Here is a 15,588-nt window from a genome sequence, read left to right as displayed (position 1 = left end):
AATCAGCTCCTGCTGCATTTTACTTGTTCCTTTTGGTGCTCCTTCAAGAACAAGGAGTGAGAATTGTAGCCGAGTTTGATGCTAGAGCTTGGAGCTGCTGACACAGAAAGATACATTAGAGTCCAGACTAAAAACCTGTTGAATGTCACCGGACTCTTCTCACTGACTTGGGGAGCTTTGTGCTGGGCCGAGGCAGTAACCTCCAGCCAGGGATACGTCGCAGGCAACTGGCATAATAAGCAGCGGGTGCGCTTGCTAACGTGCTTTTAACATTCTAGTAAGGTTCTGAAAGCTTAGAAAAATGGAAAGGCTACATTAATTATGAATGTACAACTGATGCACAAGTAAAACCTGTGCTGAAAGTAACATGGAAATTAAGCGCGCTGCTCTTAGTTTTGTTGTATCTGCGATGCTGAGTCCACTAGTGGCGAACAAACCTTGTTTCAAAGTATTGGTTATGTGTAGGATCTCTGCTCCCCTACTCTAGGGAAAAGGGGGTTGTCAGGGGCTTTCTGGCGAGCGTTTAGGTTGAGCTAGAGCAACTGTGTCGTTGTCAGAGGGTCCTTAAATAACCCATGGCACCAAAGGGTTAATATATATCGAAATAAACTCTGCCACGTACCTTCCCAGGTTTGGCCTCTTAGGGGAGCAGAGGTAAAGGATCCCGCTCTTCATACCTGCGTTGTCAGGAGATTCGCAATCCCAGGAGACTGTCATAGTCCTATAAGAGCTGGCGTTTGTCTTCTCTTCACTGGCGATTAGTTTCAGTTGTACAGTCTGTGATGATGTTGCCCGTGGTACCTGACTGTCCGCTGCAATGCTTGCCTCCTACAACAGTAACAGCACAGAAAAATGTTGCATTTAATAGTGTTAGGAGAAGAGTGAGGGAATAGCATGGAGCCTACAATTTAAGAGGTGGTGGGTACTGTATCAAAATGTATTTATTGACGATTTATTTCAGAACTACAAATTCCAAGTTGTTCTCAGTGTGTCCAATTAATCTGAGGAGGTAAGCTTGAAAAGTGCTTGCTTTGGATTTCTATTGTTTTATTTCTCATCAGCTGTATTGCTACAAAGGTACTCACCTGTGCAGACAGTATCAGTATTGCTTTACTTGAACTCTGTCTGCAGGCGTGAAAGGGAGAAAGGCACTTAGCTGCAAAAATTAATGCTTTCCAGTGAAAATATGTGCTGGAGTGCCTTTTACTATGAATACAGCCTGTGGTTTCAATGGATACTCTTAGCTGTTTGATGGAGGGGGTTGGTAAGAGCATAGGAGGATAGATTATAAAACTGGAGCAGGCTAGGAAGTAGTCTCCAACTCAAAAAACATGTTGTCTGCTTCTTTTATGTTTCTGCTGATAGAACAGCACATTAGGGAATAAAAAATGCATGAGCAGTGAGAACTTTTTAATTGGAAAAATAAATAAATTAAAGCAACATAATCCAAATATGGGAATCCGAGACCTCTGAGTTCTTATAAATAAGATATTCTGGCTGCCAACATGAGGTTTTCAACTTATCTAAACAAAGTCCTATGACTTTAATTAGAATGTAATAAATTTAAAGAAGGTTAAGGGATGTGTTTAAAAGAGGGATTCACTGCTTTACTTACTGTAAACCACTTTCTCTTCAGAGAGAAGATGGCATGGTGGCAGTGTTATGCAGCTAGGTAATTTACTCCCAACATTTGAATATGCTTTTGTGACCCAGATTGCTTCTCTGCTCTTTAAGCTGTAAGCAGAAGCTGTCAGAGAAACGGTTACTTAGGTAGAGTGCTTTAATTGTGCATTGCAGGCGCATCCCACCTCAGATCTGTGGTACTGTGGATTGGAAGTTAATTTTCGCTTACCGATTGTCCCTTTTGTTTGACAGAAAGGCTATAAACTTTTTAGCATGAGAGATCTCCAGCTGGCATATGATGTCAGCTGCTCTCAGGCCTGTATCGTTACAGTTATTGCAGTTAAGCTGCAAGGAAATGTTCAGGATATGTTCAGCATTACTTGAGGAAAGATTTTTTTTTTTTTTTTTTTAAAGTTTTTTTAATAGCCAGGGTTTTTCATTGAACGGCTAACGCATCAGCAGAATGGTAGTATGGGTGTGGCTGAAGACTGATGATATGTCTTAACCCAGCTCCTAATTATGATGAAAAAATTATTTTTTTCATCCTAGTAAAATCGGTTGAACTTTTTTTTGTATACTGCATTGATAGAATTGGGAGAAGGCCATAACTATTTCTAAAAGTGCTGGAAAAGTACTATAGAAAACAAATTGTAACAATCCGTACCTGTGCCTGCCTGTCTTAGATCCTTTGACCACCCCTAGAAGGCAGCAACCACTTACACAGGTACCGGGACCTGGGGAGCTGTGCTGCAGCAGAGAGGCCTCACAGAGCTCCTGCTCGGAGCGGAGCCTGCGTCTGCTTTGGTTTCTTTCAGGATTTAATCCAGGTCCTGCTGGTGTCAGCTACTGAAGAGCAGAAGGCAGCCTCTGGAGGTTCAGTTAAGGGCCTTGAATAGGAGCTTGTGGCAGTGCCCGGAGTTTTAGGGACCTGTGGAGCCAGAGTTTTGTAGCTGCAAAGCCCGACTGCTGCTGAATATAGACTTAACGGTGTTTTTTCTTTTTTTCTATTTTAAAACTGGGGACTTGCAGTGCTTTCTGGTGAATTGAAAATGTTGATAGACAGGTTGATGACTTCAACAGGGCAGGAATAATGTGTTACGCTTTAACGCTGGCATCTTGCATTCATTGTATTTGTATGCTATGGGTGTGTCAGAGAGAGAGGATGGATAATGGTAGAGGAAATAATCTTAAATCAAGGCCGGCAAGCCTCACATGATTTAGTAATTTCCTAAAGTGTGTGAATAGGTGTATTATTCCATTCTCAGATACTTTTTACAATATACATTTAGGCTTTTTTTTTCATTGTCAAAGCAATAAACCCTTAAACTGGGGTGATTACTTACAAGAGCAGTCTCTGAAAATTTAGCCTGTGTGGCCTGAAATGTATCTGTATGTTTGTTTCTGTGGAATTTTTTCAGGGGAAATCTCCTGTTACTTGGTTCTATTTTCTTTTCATTTGTTGGAGTGCTGATGGGGGTCATACGGACAGAGAGGCGATAGTGGTAATTTGGGAATCAACCAGATAGAGCAAATGTTTTGAGTTTTTTCCTTTCAGATTATAAAAACAATTATCTTGCTCCAGCCAGGCAGATTAACTGCGATCCAAAACATAAATGAACTTTTCCGTTTGAAGTGGTTAGCTAAACTCTGGAGTTTAGAACTGGAAGTCGCATAGGGTAATACTGGAGCTGAATTGAAAAACGGTAGTATAATTGTAGTTAAATACTTTTTTAAAAGCACTGGACCTTTGCCAGAGAGCAGCTGAGAACCCCTCGGAACTACTCGGAAGCTGAATTGAGATCTGAGCCTCCATATAGCAAATAGCACAGAGTCTTTCCAAATGATCCGAAACCTCCCGAGCGCTGTGGGATGTGAGAGGGCGACTGGGCAAACAGGACTGAGCCTGCTGCAGTCTGTGAAACCAGCCCAGAGTTTTATGAAGTGGTTTAGTACTTGGGGAGTCTTTCTTTGACAGTTTAGAACAGCAATAATTCCCCAGAGGTAATTATTTTCTAGAAATCCAAACTTGTCAAAATCCTCAAGTTGACTGCAGGGAGGTGGAGACTGCTTCACCGCATTCATTACTACCCAAAACCTGACAGTCCGCATCGTTGCACCGCTTGGTGACAGAGTAAACCGACAACACTTTTAACGGCAGACAGTGGTGCAGGAGGAGTCACGTTTGTTCCTTGGGTGTGGGGAGCCGGGGGCATGTGGGGTGCTCAGAAGGTGTCGAGGCTTGGAAGCGCTGTGAGTGTGGCAGTCATGGCTCTGGGGTGTTAGGCGGTGGCACGGACCTTGCTGCAGCAGCGGCGTAGTGTCCTCTCTCATTTTACGTGTCACGCAGAGCCGCTTGGCATGAAAACTACCGTGAAAGACGGTAGTTTGATCCTCAGCACAGAAATACGGCAACGTGCAATTTCCAGTCCTGTAAGTTCTTTTCATATCTGAGACCAGCTGGTAATGAAAGAATCAGTGAAAGCTGCATTACTTAATTGAGCTGCAATTTTAGTGGCATTCCCTTCAGCATGTCAAAAATGAAAGCAAATAACGAGCACTGTGTCAACTAATGCAACTAGAAGGACTTCCTCAGCCCTAGCTGAATCTTTCCGTGTCACGCCAGACACTTACCTTAACCTCGACTGAAAGATGTGCTGTGCGGTATCCCTGGGGTGAAATCCTAGCCCCAGTGAAGTCTGCAGTGAAAACTCTCATTGACTTCAGCTAAGCCATGCTTTCACCTCCTGAGCGTGTCAGATGTTGTGAGAAATGAGCTCCAAACCTGAGTGCTGTCCCTGGAGAGTGCTTTTCTGTCTGTCTGCCTGGCAGTTTCCATCAAAACTTAATTTTAGAACCAATATAATGGCTTGTTCTGTGTTTACTGTATGTTACGTACACCTCCTCAGTCATGGCCAATTAGTTATTATGGAGAGAGTGCAATGCTATCTTTCAAACCACCAAGGCTAAACCGGGCGGTTGAAAAATACCGTGGGAAAACGGAGGTGTGGGTTGTCGGATGAACCTGCTGTAAGAACTGAGGAACGCGGAATGAGTCGGCCCTCGGTGGGGTTACAGAGGTGGTGGCTAATGGGGAGGAGCGGCAGCTCTGGGGAGAGCCGAGTGCCATTGCCCAGTGCTGAGACAACGCTAACGGGAGGGCTCTGGCCGGAGCGTGGCAGCTAAGGCAGGGTGTTAACAAGGAAAGCCTGTGGTCCTCAGCCTGCAGTTACCTTCAGTCATGAAAGGAAGTTGGCTCTGGAATATGGATGAAATTATTTTATGATTATACACAAATCATTTAGTGATGACATGAACCCCTTGATGAGATGATCCTGTGACAAGATACACTGTAAGGCAATTAACTTCTCAGCATATGATTTTTTTGAAGGGAGGGAAAGAAGCTGTTTAGTAGAAAAGTTGCTTGTGGCTGGCTTCCTTTGAAATTTATTTTTTATAGCAGTGCAGAAAGGAGTTGGAATCAAAAGCCTGATTCTTCTTGCAGTTGCACCTGTCTTACTGTACTAGGTAAAGCAACTTTGGGGTTGAGAGTAGCATGAGACAGAAAAGAGGAAGGCTGCAAATATTTTGTGAAAAAGGGCTGTTTCTAAGCTGTAAGCTTCTGTGCTTCAGGTTGTGCTGTAATTGCCACTTGTGAAGACCTGTGTGCTACAGATCTCGGGCCGGGGATCGGCATGTCCTTGTGTAAATGCAGGTAGATGTAATAGAAGCAAAGTTTCAGCACTGCCAGTTCTCACTCAACAAAAGTCTTGTGACAAACACCAAGAGTAATCTTAGATTTTTTTTTTTTTCCCCCTTACCCCCCCCCCCCCCCCCCCCCATGACAAAATTGAGATGACATAAGCCATGTAACCATGGTTTTACCTCTCTGTTCTGGTAGAATTTTATTTTGGGGTTAATTTTGCTGCAAGATCTGAAGTACCTGTGCTGCTTTGTGCCATTATTATGATGCACATTTTTACCCCCTCACTTTCTGATGCAAGATAGGCTTAATTGTTTACTACTTGTTTCAAAGATACTTTAATATAGTTCTTTAAATTTCATATCCATCTCGCTCCAAGGGCTTCTTGTTTAATTTGTGGGAGAAGAGCTTTTCTTTTCATATGTTGGAAGAATCCATTGAATTAATTTCTCCCTCCTGTTTCTAGAACCTGTTTTTAATGGCTCAGTCTTGGTTTACTGGTATTTGGCATCTGGGATGTATTCTCAACATTTGTTTCATCTGAGATGGGCTTGTGGTATGATGGTTGGCATGGTAAAAAATGAGCGTGCTGTGCTTTTAGCTTTCTTGTATAACAGTTTGCTTTATTCAGTATTCTGGTTTAGAACCTGGTTCAAAGCTTGCTGAGGTTAAAGGGTGTCTTTTAGTGACCCTGTGAGTTTTAGTGTTGTCTCCAGGTATGAGTGAATTTGTCTCCTTGTCTGTAGTGGATACTTGTGTGCATCATAAAAAAAAAAAAAAAGCCTCCTACTGCTACATGTTTTATGCTCTGGTATTTGGATAGCAATATTTGCTCACAAGTGGTAAAAAGATGCCAAAATACCTTTGGGGAGTCAGATATTTATTTGAAAAGTGGTATTTGAACTATGTGGCTCTCAACTCTATATTGAGATGTTTAAAGAGAAGTACCTAAATTCACGTTCATTTATAAGAGTTGTGGGCATTGAATTTTATAAGAAAAGTCTGTGTATGTAAATGACATCTCCCTCAGCACTTAAGAGGAGGCATTCTTTTGACCCAGACACCACCATAAGCACTGCTTTAGCCAAGCAGGCTGAATATGGCAAAAGTTGGCATCTTCACCAGAAACTGGGACAAGTACATTCCGCTTGTGCTTCTGCTTACCTGTAGATTATGTGCAAGTTTTATGGGCAATGCCAGGACCATGAACCGCATGCTGTTTGCTTCAGATTTACCAGGTCAAAATGGACTTTCAGGAACACTATTAGAAGTAAAAGGTTGCTGTTGTGGTTTAATGCTGGCAGGCAGCTAAGCACCACATAGCTGCTGTCCGCACAGTGAGATGGGGAAGAGAATCGCAAGGACGAAAGTGAGGCGGGGGGTGAAAGTGAGTTGAGATAAAGGCAGTTTGATAGGTAAAGCAAAAGCTGCGTGCACAAGCAAAGCAAAATGAGGAATTCATTCATTACCTCCCATCGGCTGGCAGGTGTTCAGCTGTCTCCAGGAAAACCAGGGCTTTATCTCATGTAACAGTTACTTGGGAAGACAAATACCATAACTCCAAATGTCCCCCCCTCCTTCTCTTTCCCCCAGCTTGTAGGGCTGAGCACGACGTCATATGGCATGGGATATCCCGTAGGTCAGCTGTCCTGGTTGTGTCCCTTCCCAACTTCTTGTGTACCCCCAGCCTAGTCGCTGGCAGGGCAGTCTGAGAAACAGAAAAGGCCTTGACACTCTGCGAGCTCTGCTCAGCTTTAGCTAAAACATGGGTGTGTTATCAACAGCGTTTTGGTCACGAATCCAAAACACAGCCCCATACCAGCTGCTTTGAAGAAAATTAACTCTCTCCTAGCCCAAAGCAGTACAGTTGCCAGAGTTGAAATGCGCAATAACCATTTGGGTATCAAACTAGCTGGCTTGATAGCTGGCTGAAAATACTGTGTTTCTGTCCGAAAAATTATGGATAGTGCATGTGCAGTAAAGTGCAAAGTGCTCTGGATACGTCACATGTAAGATACAGTAGACCTTGTAGTTTGTCATAACTTTTTTTCCCCCACAACTCTTGAAAATCCTAAGCAAATGGCCAAATTTCAATTTCTGCCTAGAGTCTAACTCAAACTATTTTCTGGGTTTCTTGTACTTTCAGGAGTGCTATGCTTGTTACATGAAGATGGGTAAACACTGCAGCCTTGTAGACAGGCTGTTAGCCTATGGCTTAGACACTCTTAAGACTGTTATCGTCAGGAACCAATTGTATCTGTTTTGTCATTTGAAAGGAGAGTTAATAATATTGATCTTGTTTGTAAAGGTGTTTGAATTCACCTCAGGATCTCCAGATGAAAGATACCATCCATACAGGTGTAGTATTCTGAGAGAGATGGATTTCTGCCCTTCATGTGGCCAATGTCATATCATTTAGTGGGTCCAGTCCTCTACTTTAAATCAGTATCAATGATTGGTTTTAGTTTAATGCTCAAGAAATACTGCTAAAATTCATCGATAAGTTTGTAGGAAACTGAAAAGCCTAATGTGTTTTGTAAAGAAAGCCCCACATAGGCAGATAGTATCTCTGTGAATTTACCCTTATTCAGTTTATGTGTGGAGAATAAACCCTGAAACCTGAAAATGAAACATGCTCTTCTACCCATCTTCACTTGCATTTGTTTAATTTCCTCCTGTTTATTACAGGGTCTTGAAAGTCAATTTGCATTTCTCTTGAATGAAAAAAAGAGATTGCGTATAGAGTTTTATATAGATACATTTTTATTTTCAAAATTAGATTTGTAGTTGGAATAATTAAACTGAAAAGTAGAGTACGTTCACTTTATCGCTGTGATTATACGGGAAAATCGATGGAATCATTTGGGTGACAGAGTTTGAAGAGAACTTAAAAACTGAGCATGCGCTCTCGAGGCTTTTACCTAACATGTAGTATTACTGGACACCTCCTATTTTTTTTCTCCCAGAGCCGACAAATAACTTTTGATTAAATAGTTGGCAGTTAGTATTGCGTATTCAAAATTTAATAACAAAAGGCTTCCCTCAAAACCTGAGATTTTAATCTAAATTGCTTTCCTCTGTTAAGTGATTGTGAAGTCCTATACTATGACAGGGGAGACAGCACGAAAAATCAAAATTTCCCTCAGGAAGATTATTTTTCTGAAACAGAACACTGGAAACTGAATGAATAATTCAGTTAAAGTTGCTCCAGAACTGAATGCATGTCAAATAATGCATCTTATCTGTAAACACTATCAAGAAAATCCAATCACATTGGTATTGACACATTTTCATCGGGAAGCATATAGAAAGCGGATGGAAAGAGAAATATGTAAAGATATCCTAGTATTTATTTTTAAAATCAGTTCTTAATGCCTTTGGAAGAATAGACATAAAGACAAATGCCAATATTGTATCTTAAAGCTAGAGTCTGATATAATCATCAGTTTCTTTACGCGGTTGGGGTTCAGAAAGCACGTTGGACAAACTTTTGGAAGCAGCTGGTTATTTTTATACAACGGGCTGCGTTAGCAAGCCTGACATTTGCGATTTCAGATGTACTGAGTTTTTGCAGCCTCAGTTGGAGATGGTAACAATGGTGAAAGGTGCTCAAGACCTCTGCAAATGAGATTAGGAGAAAGACTGATGCAAAACATGGGGGAACCTCCCTCTCTCCTCTGACTTCCTGTTACAAAAGTGGAGAGTGCTATTTCAAAGACTCTGCCGTGAACAGTGTGTTATTTTGTGTGACTTCTCCATACCCTTCAGTTTATTTTAAGGATCTGAGGATCCAGATGGATGTCTACAGGGTAACAAATAGTTGCAGGAGAATGTCGGTTTTGAGGATCAGGTTTTGAATTGCAAAAATCTATTTGATGAGTCACCCTGATGTCAGCAAGGGGTCCTGTGCAGTCATCAGAGAGGCCTTCAGAGAGTGATTCATTTACTGTAAGATGAATCACACCCTAGAAACCCTTATGTCTCTTCATTAAGTAGGTAGGTCTAGAGGACTAGCTCCACTGTAGGTGTAAACTTTTGAGATAGCTAAAATTGGGTGCTATGAATTCAACACCTGGTCGCTACATGGAGATTTATAGCTTCAACAGAGTAAGTATGGCAGCTATATCAGGAACAAAAAATGCCTGTTCTTGGATTAATGGAGACCAGGGACTGAGAAATGAGGTTCCTGCCTGTGCCTCAGCCGCAAGAATATTTAGACTGCAGCTATTTGTTTCTTAATTGTACTACTGCTAAATAAATAAATCTCTCTGGTTCATATCTAGCCTGAAAATTTGAGAAGGCACATTCCTCTTTTAGTAACCTGAAAGAATTTGGAAATTTCGTGATTTGGTGTGCTACTTTGTACTAACTGTTGGAGTTGTAGTCTATTTTATTGTTCAGAATTTTAGGCAGTTGCATGTCCTCATCAGTCCACATTGGCTGATGTATTCTAATGAGAACAGACACTAAGTTTATTTTCATGTTTTGCTAAATATTTCAGCTATTTCCAAAATGCTTCTGGCATGGCAAATATCGTAAGTAGGAAGTAGAACCGCATCTCCACAAAAGCAGAAATACTGTGCAAGTGTTACCCTTTGCTTGTTAAAGTTGCGTGTAAGAGATCTTCACTGCGAGAGACAATTCCATGTCACGTTTTTCCCAGAGGGAACGTGGCCCAGTGCGTGAGGCAGTTAAGCCTTAGTCGTGCCCAGTCTGATGGCTTGGATCTTGGGCAATGTCCGTCCCTCACTCTGTGATGTTGGTTAATCAGTTAGTCTTTCTGTGTTTCAGTGTGCACACGTGTAAAATGAAGATATTTCCCTGTTTTACCAGAACGTTATAAAGATGATAAAAATAATTTTAGATTGAGTGCATAGAAGGGAACTGTCTCCTTGTCCAACAGAGCTTGGTTTCTAGAGGGGTCCTTCCTCTGCGCAGAGAAGGATGTGTCTATGTGTATTTGCTTGCAAATATTTTAGATATGCTTTCTTTCAGGAATCCACTGATTACTTTATAGATTTTCTGTATATTGTATTCGTTGTGACACAGACACCTGTTTGGAATTCATCCTTGAAAAAGGTGTTCCTGAGGATTGCATAAGAATACTTAATAAATCAAAGTGTGCAGATAGGGCAGAGGTATAGATACAAACCACAAGGGTATCATGGGTCTTTGTCAATTAACAGGTGTTTTTCTTACTACGTTTAGCTAAATGGATCAGTGATTAGTGAATGTGTTCTGAGCATGAACGTTTCAAGAAAGAAGGATTGGTTCATGGTTGTATTACTCCAGGTTTATGGGTTAGCTTCTTTGAAATACGTCAGCATCAAGTAGGGGCAAATCAAGCTTTCTCTTGGAAAGCGAATGCAGTAATCATAAATCTGAAAGTCTGAAGCATGGAGTAGAGCTTCCATTAACCTAGAGACCTGGGTCTCCTCATGCTGGAGGGGCTATTCAGTCTGCAGTAATTTTAGAGACCACAGTTCCCTGGAGTCCTCTTTTTAAGCATCCCTGTTCTTGTGAAGTGTATTGTGCATTTCTCTGTGTGGGTATCAAAGCCAAATGTATTGGAGACTGATCTCCAAGGAGCTCTAGACCAGCGCTTCGTAAACTGGAAGTGTAGTAGATATAATTTAGCTATTCATATGCCAAATACAAAGTATTGGTCAAGCGTGGATAAAGCCATAGAAAGTGACACGTCAGCCCAGAAATCAAGCAAGGGAATGCGAATGATATGGAAGCTTAATGTAGCTGTAAAAAAAGAAGGATCCTTTTATGTCTATTCAGCAACAGTAGTTTTTCAGCCTAAAACCCACCTCTTCCAAAAGAAAACAAGTACACGAAGGGGAGCAGAGCAAGGGTTTTTCCCGCTTCACAAGCAATAGTTCTAAGAGAATTTCACCCGTAAGTAGTAACTTTTCACGTTACGCATTGAGATATGTTACAAAACATTCATGCTTTATGGGTTTGTCTAAGTGTAGAAACCCCTGAAAAGTCACCTGAATAATCAGTAGTATTTCATAGATTTCTAAGTGACGTACTTAAGTGGGTAATCCTAATGTCTGGGTGAAACCCCGTTCACAACTCCTTACGCAAGTGCCAACGTAATAATTTTGTGTGGACAGGGTGTCTTCAACGCCCATGAAGTCTGTCTCCTTCTCAAAAACGTGCTCTAGGAGTGCTGCACCGCTGACGATGTTCTTGTGACTTACAACACGAACCTGGCGGCCAGGAGACATGCCCAGTTCCTGGCTTTACGGCAGCTGCACATCAGTCAGCTCTGCTGGCTATCAGCTGCCAATGCGTGTAGCTGCTAAAGCTCTGTTCACTGATATTTGAAAACGTTTGTTTCCATCTTTATTAAATCCACTGATTGAGAGTTAGTAATGCTATCACGTTTCTTTGCTCATATTAATTCAAAAGCTTCTTCCATGTAGTTCCAGTTTTTCTTTGTGTAGCTGTTTTACCTTTGTGTAGCAGCTTCCAGTCTTGCAGGAAAAGTCCCTTAGGGTTTTTTGCGTCACTCTCCTTTTTTTGTCAGGAGTTGCACGGCTCTTGTTTGTTGTTTTTTTGTTTGGGAGTGATGGTGGTTGTTGTTTGGGGTTTTTTGTTTGTTTGTTTTTTTAATTTTAATTCTTCGTTAGAGTAGTAGTATGTGGTGAATCGTGTTCCTTGTGATTCTCTTTTATTTTTTTTTTTTTTTTTTTGACTGTTATGAATTCAGATGTGCTTTTTGACCTTTTCGTTTCCCAAGAGTATAGAGGGGATTATAGGGGTAGCGATAAGCTGTATGTATGCTTTCTGGGGCTTTTTTGCTGATGTTTAACAGCATACAATAATAAAGTAAGCTCACATGGTTCGCAAACCAAATAGTGTCAACCAAAACGTCTTTTTACGTAGGAAGATAAGCAAGGACTGCTACATCTACAACTGCCGTCTGCATTTCATGCCTTCTCTTGAATCCTAAGCCTGTTACTCCGTGGGCAGATCTACAGAGAAGAAAACCAACCAAATTCTTAGACATAAATGGAATAAGGCACAAACCAACCTTTAATTAATCCTTTAATTTAAGTCAAATACCTGCTTCAGAAATGGAATTGGAGTAGAACAGTAGAGGAATATGGGGAATCCTGAGCATGTGTCTGATGAATGGCACTTTCTGAAGAGGAAGGTCACTACAGCCTTTTCCACATAGATTGAAAGTCTTTGTTAAATCATCAGGAAAGACAAGATAAACCACTTTAGCCTGTCTCTGGTTTGTCTTTCTTACCTGCTGTTGTTGAACTGTCATATAATAATATCACGTAGGTTTTGGTTTTTTTTCTATGTAATTGCAGACAGATAATGTAGAGTTCCTTTATAAACTAGGCCAGGTAAATAAAAATCAAATATTCTTCAATACGTAGTGTTGTTGAACCTGGTCAGCATTGGGATTTTATCTGTTAGCAGAAACGGAGTTCTTTATGGAATATTGACTAGTCTTTTTACGAGATTAGAAATTTTCTGGTGAGGACATTATTAACCTAAGTCATGAATAAAGATGTGTTCTATATCCAAAGAGAAATTCCTAATAAGATAGTGCAATTCAGTGACTGGTTTGCACAAGGAGCATGTCAATTCTTTGTTCTTCATTCAGCGTTTTGCAGCAGTTTTGCATTTGAATAGATCTTCAATTTTGCATGAGGTATGGCAGAAGTGGTCTACTTACACTTTAAAATATTGATAGAGGTGGTGCATGCAAAATTCCTATAATTCTCAAAAGATGGTTTAAAGGAATATCATCTTGTTTTCTTGTCTGAACAGGTAAAACAGCTCAGCATGGTAATTTTATAGCCAGTAAGAAGTAATTAGCTAGTGGAGGCAGATATTTTGTAGAGCTTTGAATGTATCATGTTGATGAAATGTGATGAATTAGGGCCGATGATAATTATAATAAACTTCAGCAATAAAATAATGAGTATTAGAAGTCTTCTGACTCTTGTACTCACATTTTTAAGATGGAATTTTCATGTAACTGTTTTGTTCTTAGGTTTGAGATTTTTGTTGCTGTTTCTTTTTCAGGAAATAGTAAGTTTGCCTCTAGTTTTTTACATTGCTTCCACTTGGTTTCAACAAATGGTTTCCTTCTTTTCTGGATAAGCAAAAGTGGGTAGAATATATGACACTCTGTACTTCAACAGAAAAAAACTTTATAGAGCTTTCTTGAAGCTCTTTAATACTGGGAGGTTATTCTAGGCCTCTGCAAATGTATGAGTTTTCCAGTAATGCCGTATGGTGGGTTTGACCTTGGCTGGATGCCAGGTGCTCATCAAGCTGCTCTATCACTCCCCATCCTCAACTGGACAGGGGAGGAAAAAAAAAATATAACGAAAGGCTTGTGGGTCGAGATAAGGACAGGGAGAGATCACTCACCAATTACTGTCACGGGCAAACCAGGCTCGACTCAGGGAGATTAATTGGATTTATTACCAATCAAATCAGAGCAGGGTAATGAGAAATAAGAACAACTCTTAAAACACCTTTCCCCCACCCCTCCCTTCTACCTGGGATCAATCTCACTCCTCATTTTCTTCTAGCTCCTTCCCATGAACAGCACAGGTGGACAGGGAATGGGGGTTATGGTCAGTTCATTACATGTTGCCTCTGCTGCTCTTTCTTCCTCACAGTTTTCACCTGCTCCAGCATGGGGTTCCTCCCACGGGAGACAGTCCTTCATGAACTTCTCCAACGTGGGTCCTTCCCACGGGCTGCAGTTCTTCATGTACTGCTCCAGCGTGGGTCCCTTCCCTGGGCTGCAGTCCTTCAGGCACAGCCTGCTCCAGCGTGGGTCCCCCGTGGCGTCACAAGTCCTGCCAGAAAACCTGCTCCAGCCTGGGCTCCTCTCTCCACGGGGCCGCAGGTCCTGCCAGGAGCCTGCTCCATCACAGGCTTCCCACGGGGTCACAGTCTCCTTCAGGTATCCTCCTGCTCCGGCGTGGGGTCCTCCCCGGGCTGCAGGTGGAGATCTGCTCCCCCGTGGACCTCCCTGGGCTGCAGGCGGACAGCCTGCCTCACCGTGGTCTTCCCCACGGGCTGCAGGGGAATCTCTGCTCCGGCGCCTGGAGCATCTCCTCCCCTTCTTCTTCACTCACCTGGCGGGCTCTGCAGGGTTGTTTCACATATTCTCACTCCTCTCTTCCAGCTGCTGTCGTGCAGCAGTTTTTTGCCCCCTTAAATCTGTTATCCCAGAGGCCCTACCACCGTTGCTGATGGTCTCAGCCTTGGCCAGCGGCGGGTCCGTCTTGGAGCCGGCTGGCATTGGCTCTCTCGGACACAGGGGAAGCTTCTAGCAGCTTCTCATGGAAGCCACCCCTGTAGCCCCCTGCTACGAAAACCTTGCCGTGCAAACCCAATACATGTGGCAACTTACAAAAATCAATGATTACACTGGGTGAGCCTGTGCTAGAAACACTCAGACTGTAAATGGGAAGAACTGTGCAATGAGTTGTGTTGATTGACGTACATTTTTTCTTTGGTGTTCATTTTTCATTTCATTTTAAAGCCATAGCTTTAAAGAAAGAAGAAAAATATTTTCACCCCTTTTAAACATACAGATAATTTCACCCCTGTAAGCTACAGGTCTCGATGCATTCAGAGTCTTTTCTATTGGCTGTCATGCTGGTGTGATTACACAGTCTGCCTGTGAGCTGGATAGTAATGGAAATATTTTTCTCAATAATCCTTATTAAGCATGCTGGTTTTGTTATGAAGCGGTAAGTTCATGGCTCCCACTGAAGTGACAAGCAGTATGAGAATCCAGGGTCAGTAACTTTGGTCTTGAATTTTTCGTATTCTAAAATGATGATATCATTGTTGTAGTGGTCTGAGTTCTTGAAAAAGGTGTTATGGAAACTTCATTACAGCTTTCCTAAAAATAAACAAATAAAAAACCCAAGCAAAACCTTTTGAAACTCCAGATACTTATTTTTGTGAATTTAAGATGCTGTGTTACAGCAATTTTTCATGAATTAACTTTAGGAATTTGGTATGTAGATTACTGCATTCATGTGCAAGTTTATGCAGTACATAAAGTTTGCTTATGGACCTCATGTTACTTGTTGTCATTGTTATTTCATATTGATATTATTTCTAGTTCCTTGAAGAATAACCAAGAAAATGTCCCTGTAGTGCTAGGTACCAAACAAATACAAAGAGGTCCCATTCTGTACCAGACCTACCAGTGACATGGGCAAGCTGGATGTGCAGTAGTGGCAGCGCATGTGAGG

General features: G+C 41.7%; 1 protein-coding gene across 4 annotated transcripts in view; it reads left to right on the top strand.

Moving 5' to 3' along the window:
- The window catches only part of NELL1 (neural EGFL like 1), a 300,863-nt gene that overhangs the window by 46,508 nt on the left and 238,767 nt on the right, over positions 1-15,588 (top strand). The gene's annotated exons all lie outside the window — the stretch shown is intronic.

The sequence above is a fragment of the Aquila chrysaetos genome, chromosome 16 (genome assembly GCF_900496995.4).
Source record: "Aquila chrysaetos chrysaetos chromosome 16, bAquChr1.4, whole genome shotgun sequence".
Lineage (NCBI taxonomy): Eukaryota > Metazoa > Chordata > Aves > Accipitriformes > Accipitridae > Aquila > Aquila chrysaetos.
This window is presented reverse-complemented; position numbering and strand designations above follow the sequence as displayed.